The sequence below is a fragment of the Triturus cristatus genome, chromosome 5_2, assembly GCF_964204655.1.
Source record: "Triturus cristatus chromosome 5_2, aTriCri1.1, whole genome shotgun sequence".
NCBI classification, from domain to species: Eukaryota; Metazoa; Chordata; class Amphibia; order Caudata; family Salamandridae; genus Triturus; species Triturus cristatus.
In genome coordinates, this window is record NC_140588.1 from 746,010,742 (window position 1) to 746,019,104 (window position 8,363).

Sequence of the window (8,363 nt, forward strand, 5' to 3'; positions counted from 1 at the left end):
CCCCTTGTTTTACATATATGTCAGCCCTAAGATTAGTCCTGGACAACCCAGAGGGCAGAGCGCAATGTTTTTAAAATGCAGGATATGTACTTTTAAGTTTTACATGTCCTTATAGTCAAGAATTCTCAAATTAGTTTTTCACTACTGCAAGGCCTGTCTCTCTTGTAGAATAACATTGGATTACCTTATTCCCTTGACAATGTGGTTTTCCCAATTGTAAAGAGATAGACTTTCCGAGTTTAGTCTCTCTGGAATCATAATTTAAAATCCGAACTTATGGAGTCAGATTTTAAATCCGTGAATGTCACTTTTAGTTGGCATTTTCTTACTTTAGCCATTTGGTACCTGCTGCCTGTCTCTGATCACGTCTGGGGTGGGTGACACTTGGGATTTGTTTATTCCCCCTAGACAGCTGCACACAATGGGAGCTTAGGTGTTACTTGAGAGGCTATCCAGATAGGATGGAAGGTATGAGGTGGACCCAGCCTCACTTGCGCCTTACCAAACTATGTCCTGTCTCCACACATACCCCCCTGTAGTGAGTCTGGATGTCAGATTCTACCACTTCAGTACAATTCTGGACCTGTGAAGAAGGACTGCCATGCTGCTGAAGGACTGCCACTCAGCTGGACTGCTCTTCTGCCTTGCTGTGCTACCCTGCTGCCCGCTGTTCCCTTGCCTGGGTGAGAAGTACTAGACCTGCTTTACTTGAACCCAGAGTGACTCTAAAGGATAGCACGCAACCTGATCTGAAGTTTAAGGGACATAAGGACTTCCAACCACCATGCTTCTGCACCTGAACTCTCCTATGTGTGTGTCTGCCCTCCCAAGTGGTATGTCCCAAGTCCTGGACCCTGAAAAGTAGGTCTACGGTGCTTGTTCCAGTGGAACCAGTGCATTTGCTATCAAACCGATTCATCGCCGCTGCTGCAGGGATTAGAACTGCGCATCACCTCTGCTACGGAGAATAGAACTGGTGCATCACCTCTGCTTCATAGATCGGCACCGACACATCTCCTCTGCTGCATGGATTGGACCCAACAAATCGCCTTCGGAACCACCACTACGCGACGCTTTTCCCAGTTGAGAGCCCTGGCACATCCATTGAAGAAAGTCTCGGCAACAACGGAAAATCTCCTCATCCCAGCCCACTACTCACTGGAGGCGATGCATCTCCCCTGCTGCATGGATCTGGACCAGCGCATCATGGCTGCTGAGTGGATCAACACCGACACATCGCTGCGACTGTACTATGCATCCTCTATGTCTATGCACCAAGGATTAAGGTACTCTGGTTCAGTGGACCTCACTGGGTCCCTGTATCCAGCCTGTGCTCTATAATGCTCCAAGACCTGACTTTGTGTTGGTCCGGCGCGACCAGATATCCCACATATCAATTTTTGCTTCTAGGTGCTACTTTTACCTAAAAACTTTCAAATTCAATATTTCAAGTTCTGCTTATTGGATTTTTTTCGTTTTGGTCTTGTTTTATTTATTAAGTTTGATATTTCTAACCAGGTGTTGAATCTTTTTGTGTGGTGTTTTTACTGTTTTATTGTTTTAAGTATTGCACAACTACTTTACACATTGCCTTTAAGTGAATCCTGACTGCTCCGTGCCAAGCTACCAGAGGGGGAGCACAGGTAATTTAGGGTTGCGTGCTTCTTACCCTAGCTAGGATACCGGTTGCTGCTTGCCTGGGGCTCATACCCTAGTTAACCAATTTCTAACAAGTTGGGATATTGAAGCAATAAAAATCTTAATTCTTATTTACTCGAATTCTCTGCAGCCTTAATGCACAAATCTGTGTCTGTGTATAAATATTCATGGTTTGTATGTCAGTATTAATAGCTGGATGTGAAGAAGCAGGTTGAATTTTCCGTAACAGCAGGGACAATTTGTAATATATGAAATTACTTTGTGAGTAGGGCATGGATTTTGATTAGATAGAAATCTCTGCCTGCTACACCATAATATAGTGTGTGCTAATCGAGTGCCTATTGCAGTATAGTAGTGTATGTAGTGCTTGCAACAAAGATAATCCACTGATGGTTTTAGCTCCGCTCTTGGCCACTCGATAGCGGGATATGAAGTACCAGGCTGAATTTTCAGTAACAGCTGGGACCAGTTCGAATATACGAAATTACTTCGTGAGTACAGCATGGGTTATGATGAGATAGAAACCGCTGCCAGCTACACCAAAATACAGTGCCTGTTGCAGTATAGTAGCGTATCCAGTGCTTGCAACAAAGATAAGGCACTGATCGATGGAGCTCCTCTATAGGCCACTCCATAAGTAGCATGGTTGAAAGTTTAAACAATAAAAACGGAATTCAGCTTGGGAGCATGTTCCCTGTGAAGAGTGATTGGATGCGCCCATTGACTACTCTCCCAAAGAGCCTGCCTCGTCAGTAGGACGTCCACCAACCATATGCATTAGTTAAACATTGACAAACTAAACTACTAATAATCAAGCCAATATGCCACAAATATCAAGTATTGTCTTGTAATATCCAACTTGTATCATCTGTGCAGATTATATGAAGCAGCAGTAATGAGTTTGGATTATTTTAATTCTAAACCACTATTCACATAAAGGACGATTTCTTTTTATTTCTCCCAAAAGAGTAAACTAGTTTTGTTACTTCATACCTTTCAGGTGTCCTAAAATCAAGTATTGATATTAAATAAGAGAAAGAAACAGATTGTTAATTGAATACTAAAATGGTATCCAGCAGATAGCAGGCATTTCTGAGTCCCAGGCGTACTAATTGGCCTAAAGGAAATGATGCCACATAGCTGATTCTCCAAGATCAAATGTTGTAGTTCACTGAGCTTGACTCAAGCCCCATTCAGTGCTGATACATTTTCAAAAGAATACAAAATAATGCAAAAATGCAATAACAAAAGGTTTGTGCCTGACAAAAGCACAGTGGGAGGTATCACAAAACATATGTCTGGCACTGCTAGGTGCAAACACCTTTTGCCTCCGTATTATGAAAGCAGTTTTTTCGAAGGTGGTAATATGTGACAAGAATATTAATGCTTATTTTTTGTGTTGCATTTTGTTGTGGTGATTATATGTTGTGTTTTTTTTTTATGCCGTGTTGCATTGTGGTGTTCAAATGTTGTCATGTGATTGTTGTGTTCTGTTTTGACTCTTTTATGGTGTCGCCCTGTTATGTTTTTACTTGTATTATGATGCTTTGTGTTATATTATTGTGTTACGTTCCTTTGTTTGCTATAGAGACATCAACACATTCTGTTACAGTTCCAGCCACAAAAGCATAACATTGCTTTAGGTTCAATTGACAAACAAACATTTCCAACTTCCTAAATCCCTCATTAAGAGTCAAAGCCTAAATTTCAAAGACTTTATGATCACACGCTTACAGTTTTCCCTGATAAATTCTGCCAGGTCAAACCTTATCAGGGAAAATGCCGGGAAAAGTGGATACATGCAGAATTTGGTGTGTTAAAAAAGATGTTGCTGCTAGGAATAGGAGGCATTTGCCGTGATAAATACCTCACTTGGGGGAATGGTATTCACCACATATGATAAATACCCCAGTCTATTCTGAAAACCTTGTGATGAGGGCATATTGTGCATAAATACTGCTGCTTCAAATCTTCAGTGGTTTAAGACACCAGTGAGCCCCAGGCTGTGCAGAAATCTGCCTTATGTTGGTTAGCGCTTCCAATGCTGATGTCTTTTGATACGGCCCATTATGTACTAAGAAACTTGACAGTTTCTAAAGAAGGCATGTAGAAGACTTATGGCTTGCTACAATCCTTTTTATGGGCAGCAATTTGGCTTTAGGCATATCTCTGCAGCTGCTCAGCCTTTTCCTACATCAAGCATGTTCTCCTTCCTTCAGTTTGTAAAGAACAGTCAGCAGCACAGATGCTGCGCAACTTATTCACAGCATAAGACACAGTATGCAATGCGACATTCCTTCCTGGCTTAGACATATTGATTGGTTATTGTGGAGCTGTACTTTAGGTCTCCTGGTCCTTCCTTCTCAACCACAGCCAACAATATGTCTTTACCTTTCTTTTACAACGCTGAGTGTGGTCCTCCATAAATGCTATCAATTACTGCTCTTCTATGACATTTCTCTGTGGCCTCTAGCAGAAGCTTTTATACAATCCCAACTTAAGTTACATATTTCCACACATGGCCATTAAATCCACATCTAAGCAGTCTTCCAAGCTTGCTGAGCACTGATACTCTGTACACTACCTGGACGAAGACTCGTCTATGATCCTCCACCCCCCTACTCACTGCAAAATCTCTAGCAACAAATCAGCATGTTCATACACAATTCTATGTATCAAAGTGCTACAACCACATTTCTACAAATTGGCTTCAGATGAAGGACATGGATGATCTAAGTGCCCTGAGCCTGGCTCTAAAATAATTGTATGTCTGGAAGCAGGCTCTCTCTGTATAATCGTCATATACTTTACCAGCTGCACTCCTAGGTCCACCCTAGCTGAACTATTGTCGTTCTGTAACACAAGATACAAGTATTCTCGGCGAAATGCATGCAGACTCTAACTCCACATTCTGCAAATCCTCTTAAACGTTTGAAGTTTTTACTGGTGGGCTTACATCTACTATCTGAGTAAATTCCCAACCTTCCTGGAATTCACAAAGCATTCCAGTAGTATTTTTAGGATTTTTCATCTGTTCCTGATTACCAGGACTTCTTGCCTAAATACACCTTTTGATATATGCTACAAGACTTCATTTCCACCTATGGAAATATAATGCGAAAGCACTTCAATTTTATATATTTTTTTATCCTACATGAGGAAATATTATTTTTTATTGTGAATAAATCCCTTTCTCTATGCCCAACCAAATTTAGAGGTGTTCACTTTACATTCCCACCATTGATCCGGATATACTCCTGTCCTTGACAGGAGTAAATCTCTGATGGTATCCAAAATGAAAAAGTGCCTCCAAACTTTTTGAAGTACACCCTTATTTGTGGATTTAAAAGGCAAGCACACTCTGGACGACTGCAAAGCAGACCAGTGTGAGCAAATTTGTTTTTCACACATATTTTCTATTGCTGAGTGATAACTCACATGTTGTGAGTAACTGGCATGAATTTGAACTAACAAAAGATTGCATTAAGGCTCTTGCAAAGGTATTATTCATAGTCACTGAATATTTGGGGCAGTAATTATGCATGCCGAAAATACCTATACCGTAGGGTGTAATATTTACTAGGTGCAGTCACTGATGAATTTAGTATTGGTTGGGGGCTTTGCCAGGGGTGCGTTTTAGACCCGCTTCTTTTTACTTTGTACATGAACTATCTTAGTAAGGAGCACCCCAGATTTGCCTACGGTGAATGGTGCCCATCTTCCAACATTATTGCTTGCAGATGAAGCGGTGTTAATTGCTTGCACACCCAAACAAAGTCTTGAGTCATCTAGTGCACTCCTTTGAGAATTTTGTGATCACGCTGGATTTATTAACTAATTTTACTAAGTTATAAGTAATTTTGCCTGTGTCCCAAAGGGCTAGCGACCCTTAACTATTATGGTGGGTAAGGAAGTGTTGTTAAGCACTAGCTTCTTCTCTTACCTGGGGGTCACTTTCAACTCATCTGGGATATGGTCTGTGCATATTGCATAAAGTAGTAAAAAGATCTCCAGGGCTGTTGTCTCTCTGCTAAGTCTTCCGTCACCCCAAGGGAGAGAGGGTTCTCACACCCCTCTTGCAAATATATTCAGCACAATGTGTTGCATAGCAACTAATGGGGCATGCATATGGGCCTGGGTGACTCGACTACCCTCCAAAGGGAGGAAATTCGATTCAGAGAGTATTGTCAGTCTCCGTGTCGACCTCTAGCTTTATTTGCCACAATGAACTAGGATTATAATTTCTGGGTGATTTTCCTTGCAGCCGGCCAGTTCTCTTGTGACTTTCTATCTAGAATTCAGAAGCAGCAAAATCAACTAGAGAGACAGTTTTCGACTGCTTGGCATGTGATAAGGGTCTTTTGATCCCCTGGATGGCGTATGCCAAAATTGGATTGGCTGATATGTTATTAGATCGATCGCCGCGGGCTGCCCCTGTCGGAAAGTAAGTGCAAGTCTTGCTACTAAAGCGAGCCAAAGAAGAGAGGATGAGGGCTGAAAGACAAAAATAAAGTGTTAAGCATTTTCTTTATCTTAATCCCAGGACCAGTTCTACCAGCTACCTGCAGAATACCAATAAAAGCTGAGAAACGCTTTTATAGTTCAGCGTACAGGCAGGTAGAGTGAAATATTGTATTTGGTTTCCGGCTGGAAACAACACAAGCTCGACTCTAGAGAATGCCCATGTACTGATTGGCACAAACAAACTATGGTACATTTTCTCTTCTTTTGTGAATATTATACAAAGCATACCAAACAATTCCTCATACCATGTTTGAGGCTTAGGAATCTACGGCTTTGCATGCAAGCGTATCATTTTTCACTGGCATTACCAGATGACAAAACGGGCGGACACGTGACTCTGTTTCTTAAAGCCGTAGTCCGCTCTAGGAGTTTGATGTTTTGAGAATCATTTTAGTAGATTGATGAATTAACCTTCGACTCAGTTTTAATCTCGGCTTCATTCATCCCAGCCTATTTTCATCCAGATTGTTGGTCATTAATATCCCAACCCTGATGATTTTATGTTTTTTATTTGTGTGTCCTTATTACTTGTATGTATTCTATTGCTATTTTGCATGTCTTGCATGCTTTCATGGCTGTTCACAGACGAATAAAAAACTTCCTATTCTGATTCCGATACTAGGTGCAAAGTTACCTACACTTTATGGAGTGAGGGAAAAGTGAGGTATGTCGGAGTGAATGAAGATATTTTATATTACATTTTGCACAACGAATCACATCTGCTTTGCCTCTTTCCAACCTTTTTTTGCTCTGGTAACTTCACCGGGCTTTCCTGTGAAGCGTGTCCAGATAGAATTGTAATGTGTGATTATTGCTGTCAGAATTTATTCAGAACTTAGGGGCATATTAACAAGCCAGGCGATAAAATTATCGCCGCTTTAGCGGCAGAAAACTGCCGCTAAAACGGCGATAATGGGCTTGATAATATGCTCTATGGAATTCCAATTGAAGCTCAGGTTAGATGTCCTTCACATCTAACATGGGTTTCAATTGGAATTCCATAGAGTATATTATCAAGCCCATTATCGCCGTTTTAGCGGAAGTTTTCTGCCGCTAAAGCGGCGATAATTTTATCGCCTGGCTTGTTAATAGGCCCCCAAGTCCGAAAACTGTTTGGGCGCAGAGTCATGTCTGCCACCGATTCGGGGTTTACATGACACAGGGAATGGGGACCCAGTGTTCAATACTGTGTATAAGCACCTGTATTAATTGCTCCCAAAGAGAGGATGCAGAAACACCAAAACACGAGCCTCTAACCCCCTCCCCCCTGCATCCTCTCCTCTCCCACAGACAAAGATTGTTAAGGATTCCCTTTTCTTTTTGGTGAAGTGCTATCCTGGATACTTAAGACTATTATTACAAATGACTCCCAGTAAAACAACAAACGCAAGCCTACATCACACAAACACGTTTCCTTTATGTGTTTGTTTTTTCAATGTCTCTAAGGCATAGCAAGGATTAATGGAGTGCAGAGAAACAGCACTGAAGCAATTTGCCTTGCCTTATATTGAAAAGGCCCTTGAAAATCTAATTCGAGGCGAGCCGTGTACACCAAGGGCCTCATTTATGAAAAGTGACGCATCACTGCGTGAAAACAGTGATGCGTCACTTTTCACTGCGCCCTCCCTGCGACTCCAATGATGCGTCATATTTACAGTATGACGCATCATGTCGCAAGGAGTCACAGATACGTCAGTATTTCTGACGTATCTGTAGGCGCAAAAGTGACGCATTGCTGGTGTGTGTCACCAAAGTCACGCAACTCCAGCAATGTGTTCTTTTACATGGGGCAAGCCCCATGTGAAAGGGCCTGCATCAGTCTTACGCCTGCTGTTCGGCAGGCGCAAGATATTAACGCATTTGCACCCTAGAAGTGGTGCAGTGAAATCTCGTAGATTTCACTGCGTTACTTCTACGATGCTTACTTACGTGGGTACGCCCTCCCTGCATACATTATACCTGACGCAGGTATAATGTAGCGCAGGGGTTTACAAAGTGACGCATCTACCTAGATGCGTCACTTTGTAAATATGGTGCAACAAGGTCCAGGGCCTCATTTATGAAAAGTGACGCATCACTGCGTGAAAACAGTGATGCGTCACTTTTCACTGCGCCCTCCCTGCGACTCCAATGATGCATCATATTTACAGTATGACGCATCATGTCGCAAGGAGTCACAG